Source organism: Sturnus vulgaris, unplaced genomic scaffold (genome assembly GCF_052056855.1).
Source record: "Sturnus vulgaris isolate bStuVul1 unplaced genomic scaffold, bStuVul1.hap1 Scaffold_156, whole genome shotgun sequence".
Taxonomy (NCBI): Eukaryota; Metazoa; Chordata; class Aves; order Passeriformes; family Sturnidae; genus Sturnus; species Sturnus vulgaris.
The window spans coordinates 2,973,514-2,983,513 of NW_028276073.1; positions in this window are offsets into that span (position 1 = coordinate 2,973,514).

Consider the following 10,000-nt stretch of genomic DNA (forward strand, 5'->3'; position numbering starts at 1 on the left):
CGAATGCTGGGTAGACCTGTTGCCCTCGGCCTGCCGTTTTACCGGCCGGCCTAATGCTGAGTAGACCTGTTGCCCTCTGCCGGCCGTGTTACCGGCCGGCCTAATGCTGGGTAGACCTGTTGCCCTCGGCCGGCCTTTGGACGTGGCGGCCTAATGCTGGGTAGACCTGTTGCCCTCGGCCGGCCTTTGTACCTGACGGCCGAATGCTGGGTAGACCTGTTGCCCTCTGCCGGCCGGCCTAATGCTGGGTAGACCTGTTGCCCTCGGCCGGCCTTTGGACGTGGCGGCCGAATGCTGGGTAGACCTGTTGCCCTCGGCCGGCCTTTGTACGTGGCGGCCGAATGCTGGGTAGACCTGTTGCCCTCGGCCGGCCTTTGGACGTGGCGGCCTAATGCTGGTTAGACCTGTTGCCCTCGGCCGGCCTTTGTACCTGACGGCCGAATGCTGGGTAGACCTGTTGCCCTCGGCCTGCCGTTTTACCGGCCGGCCTAATGCTGAGTAGACCTGTTGCCCTCTGCCGGCCGTGTTACCGGCCGGCCTAATGCTGGGTAGACCTGTTGCCCTCGGCCGGCCTTTGGACGTGGCGGCCGAATGCTGGGTAGACCTGTTGCCCTCGGCCGGCCTTTGTACCTGACGGCCGAATGCTGGGTAGACCTGTTGCCCTCTGCCGGCCGGCCTAATGCTGGGTAGACCTGTTGCCCTCGGCCGGCCTTTGGACGTGGCGGCCTAATGCTGGGTAGACCTGTTGCCCTCGGCCGGCCTTTGGACGTGGCGGCCGAATGCTGGGTAGACCTGTTGCCCTCGGCCGGCCTTTGGACGTGGCGGCCTAATGCTGGGTAGACCTGTTGCCCTCGGCCGGCCTTTGGACGTGGCGGCCGAATGCTGGGTAGACCTGTTGCCCTCGGCCGGCCTTTGGACGTGGCGGCCTAATGCTGGGTAGACCTGTTGCCCTCGGCCGGCCTTTGGACGTGGCGGCCTAATGCTGGGTAGACCTGTTGCCCTCGGCCGGCCGTGTTACCGGCCGGCCTAATGCTGGGTAGACCTGTTGCCCTCGGCCGGCCTTTGGACGTGGTGGCCGAATGCTGGGTAGACCTGTTGCCCTCGGCCGGCCTTTGGACGTGGCGGCCTAATGCTGGGTAGACCTGTTGCCCTCGGCCGGCCTTTGGACGTGGCGGCCGAATGCTGGGTAGACCTGTTGCCCTCGGCCGGCAGTGTTACCGGCCGGCCTAATGCTGGGTAGACCTGTTGCCCTCGGCCCGCCGTGTTACCGGCCAGCCGAATGCTGGGTAGACCTGTTGCCCTCGGCCGGCCTTTGTACGTGGTGGCCGAATGCTGGGTAGACCTGTTGCCCTCGGCCGGCCTTTGGACGTGGCGGCCTAATGCTGGGTAGACCTGTTGCCCTCGGCCGGCCTTTGGACGTGGCGGCCTAATGCTGGGTAGACCTGTTGCCCTCGGCCGGCCTTTGTACCTGACGGCCGAATGCTGGGTAGACCTGTTGCCCTCGGCCGGCCTTTGTACCTGACGGCCGAATGCTGGGTAGACCTGTTGCCCTCTGCCGGCCGTCTTTCCGGCTGGCCTAATGCTGGGTAGACCTGTTGCCCTCGGCCGGCCCTGGTACCGGCCGGCATAATGCTGGGTAGACCTGTTGCCCTCGGCCGGTCTTTGTCTCTGGCCACCCGCGGCGTGGTAGTCCTGTTACCGTCGGCCGGCCTTGCAGCCCGGCCGCCGCGCGATGGCGCCCCGTCTCTTCCATCGGACGCGCGGCCCCCTTGTCGTCTCTGCAGCGGCGAGCACGCCTTCGGCGGTCGGCCTGCACGTCCGGCATGACCGCGGGCACTGGCAGCCCAGCAGGCAGCCCTGCTCTCGCGTCTTCTTCCCCCCGGCGAAAGGCGGGGCGTGAAGGCGGGCGACTTTCGGTCCCAGCCGTGCCCAGGTGTCCCTGCCGGCTCCGTGCGCCAGCATCCACTGGCGAGCTCCGCCGGCCTCTTCCCCAGCCGCGGCCCCTGTCCGCTCCGCCGTCATGGTGCCGGCACCCCACTTCCCCAAGCGCTCCCCGACAGGAGCAGGCAGCGTTGTCGCGCCCCCTCCCCGTGCTCGAATGGACCGCGGCCCTGCTCCGGGCTTCATTTCTGCAGCGCGCTCGCTCGCTCGCTCGCTCGCTCGCGCGCTCCCTCCCTCCCCCCCCCCTCCCCCCTCCCCCCGGCCGCCCACCCGCCGCGCTGCCGCCCTGCCGCAGGCTTGAGCGGCGCCGGGGCGGAGGAGGAAGGAACGCCACCAAAGCAAAAGGCTCCGAGAAAGCTGAACAGAGAGCTTCTTTGACCAGGGACAGACGGCGCCAATCATCCCGCCGCCATCCCTGCTTGTGCACCAGGCTCTCCGCCTGCCGACCTCGGCATCAGCCTCCCGCCGCCGCCGTGTAAACTGCCCGGTGGGACCGTGGGCGGGGGCAGGAAGAGGCTGAAAGTGCTGCCAGGGAGGCTGATGGCGGAGGGCGGGGTCGCCCCCAACCGACAATGGGCAGGGCCCGAGGCAGTCTGAAAGCGCTGCCAGGGAGGCTGATGGCGGAGGGCGGGGTCGCCCCCAACCGACAATGGGCAGGGCCCGAGGCAGTCTGAAAGCGCTGCCAGGGAGGCTGAGGGCGGGGGGCGGGGCGCCCCCAACCGACAATGGGCAGGGCCCGAGGCAGTCTGAAAGCGCTGCCAGGGAGGCTGAGGGCGGGGGGCGGGGCGCCCCCAGCCGACAATGGGCAGGGGCCCGAGAGAGTCTGAAAGCGCTGCCAGGGAGGCTGACGGCGGGGGGCAGGGCGCCCCCAGCCGACAATGGGCAGGGGCGGGGAAAGTCTGAAAGCGCTGCATGGGAGGTTGATGGCGGAGGGCGGGCTCGCCCCCAGCGTTAATGGGTGGCTGCGGAAGACGGGGCAGGGACAGGGAGAGGGCAGGCGGCTTCGTGCCGGCCCCGGGCGCCTCGACAGCGAGCCCTCACGGCCCCCCAAACCCGCGCCGAGGCCCCAAGAGCTCTGCAGACCTTCCGCGGAAGAACCGGCCCGAAAGCGGCCACCCGCTTGCCGACGGCGGCGCCGGTCGCCTCGATGCAGCCGCCTCCGTGGGGCGGGAAGGGGCAGGGCGAGTTGTGCCAGGGCGCGGCGGCTTTGGGCCGAGTTTCGCTGCACGTACGTGCTTCCCCTGGCTGTGCTGCGGCCCGTGAGGTTCTGTTTTGTGGTGGGGGGGGGCTCTGTAGGTAGGGTCTCTGGGGGACGGGGGAGGAGGCGTGGGGTAGGGAGGACGCCGTTTGGGGGGGTCAGTGTGTCAGCAGGGCGAGAACCGGGCACAGGCCCTCCGTCAGCTCGGCTGTGGGCCCAAAGGGATCACAAATAAGATTTGGCAAGAGTTTTGTTTTCCGGAAAAGATTTTCTTTCCGAGTAAATAGAAGAGGCAATCATTCAAAAAAGGCAAAGAGGAAATGAAACAAATCAAATCAAATCAAAACAAAACAAAACAAAACAAAACAAAACAAAACGAAATAAAATAAAATAATAAAATGAAATGAAAAGAAATGAAATGAAATGATGAAATAAAATGTTGTCGAAAATATGTCTTGGTCTTGAAATCGATTCTGCCGGGCGGGGCAAGGCTGCTGGAGCACTTGGGCTCCGGAGCGTTAAGAGGCTGTGGGGTTTCCCCGGCTCCGAGATGGTACAAGGATGCCTCGTCTACCCGGATCCGCGAAACGTGGCCCGTCCCGCGGCGGCCAGGTCGACGCGGCTCCGGGGCCGGTGGCGTGGGACCGCCGTCGCCGGCGAAGGCGCAGCGGCGGCGGCCGTGGCCGCGACGACCAGGTCTACACGACTCCGGGAAACTTGGCCGGTCCCGCGGCGGCCAGGTCTACTGGGCTCCGGGATGGGCGGCCGCCGTGGCCGCGGCGACCAGGTCTACCCGCCTCCGGGACCGGCGGCGTGGGTCCGCCGTCGAGGGCGAGGGCGCTGCGACGGCCGCGGCGACCGGGTCTACCTAGCTCCGGTGCGACCCGGGCTGCGTGCAGCATGGCGAAGGTAGACCTGTGGTCCGCATCACGGCGTGGGCAGACCTGGTGTCCGCAGCATGGAGCGGGTAGACATGTTGTCCGCCGCATGGAGTGGGTAGACCTGTTGTCCGCGTAATGGAGTAGTTAGACCTGGTGTCCGCAGCTTGGAGTGGGTAGACCTGTTGTCCGCAGCAAGCCGTGGGTAGACCTGGTGTCCGCAGCATGACCTGGGTAGACCTGGTGTCCGCAGCTTGGTAGACCTGTTGCCCGTTTCATGGCTGGGTAGACCTGGTGTCCGCAGCAAGCCGTGGGTAGACCTGGTGTCCGCAGCTTGGTAGACCTGTTGCCCGTTTCATGGCTGGGTAGACCTGTTGTCCGCAGCATTGAGTTGGTAGACCTGGTGTCCGCAGCATGCCCTGGGTAGACCTGGTGTCCGCAGCTTGGTAGACCTGTTGCCCGTTTCATGGCTGGGTAGACCTGTTGTCCGCAGCATTGAGTGGGTAGACCTGGTGTCCGCAGCATGCCCTGGGTAGACCTGGTGTCCGCAGCTTGGTAGACCTGTTGCCCGTTTCATGGCTGGGTAGACCTGGTGTCCGCAGCAAGCCGTGAGTAGACCTGTTGCCCGTTTCATGGCTGGGTAGACCTGGTGTCCGCAGCATGCCCTGGGTAGACCTGGTGTCCGCAGCTTGGTAGACCTGTTGCCCGTTTCATGGCTGGGTAGACCTGTTGTCCGCAGCAAGCCGTGGGTAGACCTGGTGTCCGCAGCTTGGTAGACCTGTTGCCCGTTTCATGGCTGGGTAGACCTGGTGTCCGCAGCTTGGTAGACCTGTTGCCCGTTTCATGGCTGGGTAGACCTGGTGTCCGCAGCAAGCCGTGAGTAGACCTGTTGCCCGTTTCATGGCTGGGTAGACCTGGTGTCCGCAGCATGCCCTGGGTAGACCTGGTGTCCGCAGCTTGGTAGACCTGTTGCCCGTTTCATGGCTGGGTAGACCTGTTGTCCGCAGCAAGCCGTGAGTAGACCTGTTGCCCGTTTCATGGCTGGGTAGACCTGTTGTCCGCAGCATGCCCTGGGTAGACCTGGTGTCCGCAGCTTGGTAGACCTGTTGCCCGTTTCATGGCTGGGTAGACCTGGTGTCCGCAGCATTGAGTTGGTAGACCTGGTGTCCGCTACATACCCTGGGTAGACCTGGTGTCCGCAGCTTGGTAGACCTGTTGCCCGTTTCATGGCTGGGTAGACCTGGTGTCCGCAGCATTGAGTTGGTAGACCTGGTGTCCGCAGCATGCCCTGGGTAGACCTGTTGTCCGCAGCTTGGTAGACCTGTTGCCCGATTCATGGCTGGGTAGACCTGGTGTCCGCAGCAAGCCGTGAGTAGACCTGTTGCCCGTTTCATGGCTGGGTAGACCTGGTGTCCGCAGCATGCCCTGGGTAGACCTGGTGTCCGCAGCTTGGTAGACCTGTTGCCCGTTTCATGGCTGGGTAGACCTGGTGTCCGCAGCAAGCCGTGAGTAGACCTGTTGCCCGTTTCATGGCTGGGTAGACCTGGTGTCCGCAGCATGCCCTGGGTAGACCTGGTGTCCGCAGCTTGGTAGACCTGTTGCCCGTTTCATGGCTGGGTAGACCTGGTGTCCGCAGCATGCCCTGGGTAGACCTGGTGTCCGCAGCATGCCCTGGGTAGACCTGGTGTCCGCAGCTTGGTAGACCTGTTGCCCGTTTCATGGCTGGGTAGACCTGGTGTCCGCAGCAAGCCGTGGGTAGACCTGGTGTCCGCAGCTTGGTAGACCTGTTGCCCGATTCATGCCTGGGTAGACCTGTTGTCCGCAGCAAGCCGTGGGTAGACCTGGTGTCCGCAGCTTGGTAGACCTGTTGCCCGATTCATGCCTGGGTAGACCTGTTGCCCGCAGCATTGAGTTGGTAGACCTGTTGCCCGTTTCATGGCTGGGTAGACCTGGTGTCCGCAGCATTGAGTTGGTAGACCTGGTGTCCGCAGCATGCCCTGGGTAGACCTGGTGTCCGCAGCTTGGTAGACCTGTTGCCCGTTTCATGGCTGGGTAGACCTGTTGTCCGCAGCATTGAGTTGGTAGACCTGGTGTCCGCAGCATGCCCTGGGTAGACCTGGTGTCCGCAGCTTGGTAGACCTGTTGCCCGTTTCATGGCTGGGTAGACCTGGTGTCCGCAGCTTGGTAGACCTGTTGCCTGTTTCATGGCTGGGTAGACCTGGTGTCCGCAGCAAGCCGTGAGTAGACCTGTTGCCCGTTTCATGGCTGGGTAGACCTGGTGTCCGCAGCATGCCCTGGGTAGACCTGGTGTCCGCAGCTTGGTAGACCTGTTGCCCGTTTCATGGCTGGGTAGACCTGTTGTCCGCTGCAAGCCGTGAGTAGACCTGTTGCCCGTTTCATGGCTGGGTAGACCTGGTGTCCGCAGCATTGAGTGGGTAGACCTGGTGTCCGCAGCTTGGTAGACCTGTTGCCCGTTTCATGGCTGGGTAGACCTGTTGTCCGCAGCATTGAGTGGGTAGACCTGTTGCCCGTTTCATGGCTGGGTAGACCTGTTGTCCGCAGCAAGCCGTGGGTAGACCTGGTGTCCGGAGCTTGGTAGACCTGTTGCCCGATTCATGCCTGGGTAGACCTGTTGTCCGCAGCAAGCCGTGGGTAGACCTGGTGTCCGCAGCATGCCCTGGGTAGACCTGTTGTCCGCAGCTTGGTAGACCTGTTGCCCGTTTCATGGCTGGGTAGACCTGTTGTCCGCAGCAAGCCGTGAGTAGACCTGTTGCCCGTTTCATGGCTGGGTAGACCTGGTGTCCGCAGCATGCCCTGGGTAGACCTGGTGTCCGCAGCTTGGTAGACCTGTTGCCCGTTTCATGGCTGGGTAGACCTGTTGTCCGCAGCAAGCCGTGGGTAGACCTGGTGTCCGCAGCATGCCCTGGGTAGACCTGGTGTCCGCAGCCTGGTAGACCTGTTGCCCGTTTCATGGCTGGGTAGACCTGGTGTCCGCAGCAAGCCGTGGGTAGACCTGGTGTCCGCAGCATGCCCTGGGTAGACCTGGTGTCCGCAGCTTGGTAGACCTGTTGCCCGTTTCATGGCTGGGTAGACCTGGTGTCCGCAGCAAGCCGTGAGTAGACCTGTTGCCCGTTTCATGGCTGGGTAGACCTGTTGTCCGCAGCATGCCCTGGGTAGACCTGTTGTCCGCAGCTTGGTAGACCTGTTGCCCGTTTCATGGCTGGGTAGGCCTGGTGTCCGCAGCATGCCCTGGGTAGACCTGGTGTCCGCAGCTTGGTAGACCTGTTGCCCGTTTCATGGCTGGGTAGACCTGGTGTCCGCAGCAAGCCGTGGGTAGACCTGGTGTCCGCAGCTTGGTAGACCTGTTGCCCGATTCATGCCTGGGTAGACCTGTTGTCCGCAGCAAGCCGTGGGTAGACCTGGTGTCCGCAGCTTGGTAGACCTGTTGCCCGTTTCATGGCTGGGTAGACCTGTTGTCCGCAGCATTGAGTTGGTAGACCTGTTGCCCGTTTCATGGCTGGGTAGACCTGGTGTCCGCAGCATTGAGTGAGTAGACCTGTTGCCCGTTTCATGGCTGGGTAGACCTGGTGTCCGCAGCTTGGTAGACCTGTTGCCCGTTTCATGGCTGGGTAGACCTGGTGTCCGCAGCATGCCCTGGGTAGACCTGGTGTCCGCAGCTTGGTAGACCTGTTGCCCGTTTCATGGCTGGGTAGACCTGGTGTCCGCAGCAAGCCGTGGGTAGACCTGGTGTCCGCAGCTTGGTAGACCTGTTGCCCGTTTCATGGCTGGGTAGACCTGTTGTCCGCAGCATTGAGTTGGTAGACCTGTTGTCCGCAGCAAGCCGTGGGTAGACCTGGTGTCCGCAGCATGCCCTGGGTAGACCTGGTGTCCGCAGCTTGGTAGACCTGTTGCCCGTTTCATGCCTGGGTAGACCTGTTGTCCGCAGCAAGCCGTGGGTAGACCTGGTGTCCGCAGCATGCCCTGGGTAGACCTGGTGTCCGCAGCTTGGTAGACCTGTTGCCCGTTTCATGGCTGGGTAGACCTGGTGTCCGCAGCAAGCCGTGAGTAGACCTGTTGCCCGTTTCATGGCTGGGTAGACCTGGTGTCCGCAGCATGCCCTGGGTAGACCTGGTGTCCGCAGCTTGGTAGACCTGTTGCCCGTTTCATGGCTGGGTAGACCTGGTGTCCGCAGCAAGCCGTGAGTAGACCTGTTGCCCGTTTCATGCCCTGGGTAGACCTGGTGTCCGCAGCATGCCCTGGGTAGACCTGGTGTCCGCAGCTTGGTAGACCTGTTGCCCGTTTCATGGCTGGGTAGACCTGTTGTCCGCAGCAAGCCGTGGGTAGACCTGGTGTCCGGAGCTTGGTAGACCTGTTGCCCGATTCATGCCTGGGTAGACCTGTTGTCCGCAGCATTGAGTGGGTAGACCTGGTGTCCGCAGCATGCCCTGGGTAGACCTGGTGTCCGCAGCTTGGTAGACCTGTTGCCCGTTTCATGGCTGGGTAGACCTGTTGTCCGCAGCAAGCCGTGAGTAGACCTGTTGCCCGTTTCATGGCTGGGTAGACCTGGTGTCCGCAGCATGCCCTGGGTAGACCTGGTGTCCGCAGCTTGGTAGACCTGTTGCCCGTTTCATGGCTGGGTAGACCTGTTGTCCGCAGCAAGCCGTGGGTAGACATGGTGTCCGGAGCTTGGTAGACCTGTTGCCCGATTCATGCCTGGGTAGACCTGTTGTCCGCAGCATTGAGTGGGTAGACCTGGTGTCCGCAGCATGCCCTGGGTAGACCTGTTGTCCGCAGCTTGGTAGACCTGTTGCCCGTTTCATGGCTGGGTAGACCTGTTGTCCGCAGCAAGCCGTGAGTAGACCTGTTGCCCGTTTCATGGCTGGGTAGACCTGTTGTCCGCAGCATGCCCTGGGTAGACCTGGTGTCCGCAGCTTGGTAGACCTGTTGCCCGTTTCATGGCTGGGTAGACCTGGTGTCCGCAGCAAGCCGTGGGTAGACCTGGTGTCCGCAGCATGCCCTGGGTAGACCTGGTGTCCGCAGCTTGGTAGACCTGTTGCCCGTTTCATGCCCTGGGTAGACCTGTTGTCCGCAGCTGGGTAGACCTGTTGTCCGCAGCAAGCCGTGGGTAGACCTGGTGTCCGCAGCATGCCCTGGGTAGACCTGGTGTCCGCAGCTTGGTAGACCTGTTGCCCGTTTCATGGCTGGGTAGACCTGTTGTCCGCAGCAAGCCGTCGGTAGACCTGTTGCCCGTTTCATGGCTGGTAGACCTGTTGTCCGCCGCCGGCCTGGAAGTACTCCAAGGGGTCGCTGTTTCTCGCTGCCTCCGGCTATGTCATCGTAGAAGGCGGCGTGCGCCACTGCGCCCCCTCGGTCACGTACATCGGTTCTCTTTCCGGCCTCCGCCGCTTCGGGCCCATCTGTCCGTATTATGGGAACGAGGTGACGGGCCGTATCCCCACAGGCTGTTGCCGTGCCTGTGTCCGTGGCGGAGAAGGGCGGACGCGCGTGCGGTCGCCAGGGCCAGAAGAACACCGCCGATGTCGGGGCGAGTCGCGTGGCTTCGTCCGGCTTCCCGTCTTACCCAGTTCGACTGGGACAGGTTAGCCCAGAGAGAGAGACCGATGCGATCCGAGAGCCGCTCCCCGGCCCAGGCGAGGCTGCGTGCTCAGTCGGGGGAGAAGCGAGAAAGCCCCCAGAGAGACCGATGCGATCCGAGAGCCGCTCCCCGGCCCAGGCCGAGGCTGCGTGTTCAGTCCGGGGGAGAAGCGAGAAAGCCCCCAGAGAGAGCGATGCGATCCGAGAGCCACCGCGCTCCCCCGGCCCAGGCGAGGCTGCGTTGTTCCAGGCGGGGGAGAAGCGAGAAAAAGGCCCAGAGAGAGGGCGAGAAAGCCGCGAGTGTGTCCCGCTCCGGCCCGGCTGCTGCCGGTTTCGTGACAACGGGGAGCCGGGCGCCTGCTCGCTCCCCCGGGGATGGTGGCGGGCG